Source organism: Protobothrops mucrosquamatus, unplaced genomic scaffold, assembly GCF_001527695.2.
Source record: "Protobothrops mucrosquamatus isolate PMUCROS unplaced genomic scaffold, P.Mucros_1.0 scaffold17756, whole genome shotgun sequence".
NCBI lineage: Eukaryota > Metazoa > Chordata > Lepidosauria > Squamata > Viperidae > Protobothrops > Protobothrops mucrosquamatus.
This window is the reverse complement of record NW_015403515.1, coordinates 1-3,227: the sequence shown is the minus strand read 5'-3', so window position 1 is coordinate 3,227 and position 3,227 is coordinate 1. Positions and strand designations below refer to the sequence as shown.

The 3,227-nt window shown below is 48.7% G+C and overlaps 1 pseudogene; it reads left to right on the top strand.

Moving 5' to 3' along the window:
• The first annotated feature begins 1,882 nt into the window (after nucleotides 1–1,882).
• Nucleotides 1,883–2,121, top strand: LOC114923815 (annotated as a pseudogene).
• Nucleotides 2,122–3,227: the final 1,106 nt, after the last annotated feature.

The window sequence follows — 3,227 nt, the reverse complement described above, 5'->3', positions numbered from 1 at the left end:
ATTACAGCCTATTCAGAAGAGGAATCTTTGGAAAAATAGCAAAACAATATAGGCAGGTCTTCCTAAGTAGAGATCCTCAGAAATAGGGTGAAGAAGTGACAAGGCCCTCCACTTGAAACAGTGTGTCTCATGTCCATTGATGGGAACATATGGAGATGAAGGTGACTGGAGATTCCCAAATCATTTAGGATTTTCAGGATAGGCAGTCGCTCTCACTGTGCTTCACATGTGGCAGTGCAGTGACTTTAGCGCTAATCAAATTCAATTGTAAGACCAAATTTCATACTTCAATTTGGAATGGATCGTTTCAGAGATGGCCTGAGTTGAAACTGAGTCTCAAACAGAACACTGTTTCTGGAAACCCAAAGCTTCCTGAGTCTTGTTGACTTTTCACTGCAGAATTAACAAATGGCAATTCTGCTCTTGGACAGAATTAGATGATGTGATGTAAGCACGGTGAAAAAACAAAACAAAAACCCAACCTAATTTTTAAAAGTGCTTTTTAAAGAGTTGTCTTCGTTAAAAATTCAGGACAAGTGAATAATTTTTTTTTAATTTATATCGGTCCATGGTTTGTTTGAGAAAACATAGTGCTCAAGATTAAAGGGCAGCATTTCTTTGAAAGAATGTGCTATTGCCCCCATAAAGTACTGCTTCTCTTTTTTTGCAAAAGGTTAAGCAGTAGCTTTGCTCCCAAATTTCTCCCTTGCTAGGATTTGAGGTATCATGTATAGGTGGTAGGGGATATATGGTAATACAATGTAATGATATCCCTGGTCTCCATCATGTGAGTGGATGGAAACCTCTGCAATAGTGTCCTCTCTGGGCAGCCAGGTGTGAGCAAACATCTGTCACCATCTGACAGCTTCCCAAAGGCAGACAGAGGAAGCCTATGGGTTGCTCCAGTTACTGTCTCCTTCCTCTTTCTGCTCCTCATCTGTGTCTTTATTCCGTAATTTTCCTAATTCCGTTACATTCCATAGAGGCAAAGTGGATTCTATTGCAGACATGTCAAACACAAGGCCCGGGGGCCGGATGCGGCCCGCGAAGTGGTTTCATGTGGCCCGCGAAGCCATCCTGGAAACAGTGAGGGAACGGCCCCCACTGCCTTGGCCCTGGCCCAGGGCGGCCGAGAGCCAGTGTACAATTTTGTGGTGGCCATCTATGCTGAAACGCATTCAGTCTTAGCTCCACAGGGCCGTCTGGAAACAGCGAGGAACCAGCCCCTGCCGCGTCGGCCCCGCCCCCTGGGTGCATGCTGGGGAGGTGTCACCCTTTGTGAGGAATGAAGAAATGCACCATCGCTTGGAAGTGGCCAGCAAATGGCCCTCGCCTACTTCACATATCCGGCTCTGCCCTGGTCCCACCCCCTTCTGCCAGAGACCCTCAGATCTGTCCCACTCCTGCCCAGGCCCGCACAGGCACCCTTCACACGAATGATGTAGAGCTGGCCATGCCCACCCAGTAGGCCACATCCACGCCCACCCAGCAGGCCGCACCCACCTGGCCCGATGCTGATGCGGCCCTGAATGAAATTGAGTTTGACACCCGTTCTATTGTATAGAATTATGTTAAACGATAATGCCGTTAATTTGGTCCTTCCAAGAATTCTTCAGATTCAGAATAGCAGGAAAGTCATAATCATTTTTTTTAGAATTTACAGAGAAAGTCTCCGAAACGCTGGGCGGATTGGAGCTTTGCTATGATTGGGGAAAGAAAAGTTAGGAAAAAAAATGTTTGCAAAAGGGGGGAAACTTGGGACGCTACGTTCCCCGATTAAGATGGACGAAAACAAGAAAGGGGACGGAGACGGGTCACAGGGTTGCCAGTGTCTCTTGGGTACGTTGAGAAGAACCTTGACCCTTTCTTTGTATCTCCTCAGTACTGTCCAAGAACAGCAAACCCATCCACACTACCATCCTGAATCCCCACGTTCACGTTATTGGTGATGACGCAGCTTGTATTGCCTATATCCGTTTGACCCAGTATATTGACGGCCAGGGCCGGCCTCGCACCATGCAGTCCGAAGAAACCCGCGTCTGGCATCGCCGGGATGGCAAGTGGCTGAACGTGCACTACCATTGTTCAGGGGCTCCTGCAGCCCCGCTCCAATGAAGCTAAAAATGGGTAGGTTTGGCAGGGAAAGGCTACGAGTGCCGTTGGGAATATACCTAGCAAGGTTTAGCGACAACAAGGTGCCCCGTATCTGAACACTTGCAGGGAAAGTGAGCCGTACAAATAGTTTATCTTCTGAAATGTAACCAGGGATGCAGAGAAAGCAGAGATGGAAAGCATGCAAGGCAAAGATGTACAGATATACTAATTCATGTTAGTAAAGTCTTAATAGAATAAATGTCCTTGTTCTTCAGGTGGTTAGAGAAACAATGGCCTTAGGCAACCCTTCCCCACTCAACCCATAGAGCAGGGCTTTTCAACCAGTGGTACGGGTACCACCTGTGGTACATTGGCACCTGGCAGGTGGTACGTGACCATCCTAGACGGGGGGGGGGGGGAATGAGCTGAACCGGTGGCAGCACTGCACAAGCCTGAGTGAGAGATGGCTGGAGCTGCAGGGCTGTCAGGGCTCAGCGGAAGCCCCAGGATCAGTGCCGGGCTCCAGCTGGAGCTCGGCGCTGATCCTGGTGCTTCTGCTGAGCCCTGAAGAAGCACCAATCAGTTGGAAAGCAGCGCTGATCCTGGTGCTTCTACTGAGCCCAGAAGAAGCGCCGATCAGCTGGAATGTTGCAGCATCTCCAGGGTCTTGTGATTTACATTCAGATACTTGGCAACTGATTCATATTTATGGCGGTCACAGTGTCCCAGGGTCATGTGAAGTGACCAAAACCTGCTGCAACCACCCAGCAGACGGGGAGGAACCAAACACCCCCCCACCCCACTCCCGCTGCCAATCCCCAACAGAAATGCTCACAACAATGAAAACCTTGGACAGGAGGAAGAGCACCGCCGGGTGGGCAGGCAGGTATCTTGCTCGGCTGTGGCTTGGGGGGCACTTTTTTCAGTGCCATAGTAACTTTGAACAGTCACTAAGCGAACTGTTGTAAGTCGAGGACTACCTGTACTTTATCACTTTTTTCCTTTCCTTTTTTTTTTTTTTTTTTGGTCATCAAGGTTTTGACACCTTGCTAGGCGACTGGTGGTAGTCGGATATTGCCATATCCTAAAAGTGGTACAATGGGTGAAAAGGTTGAAAAGCCCTGCACTAGGAC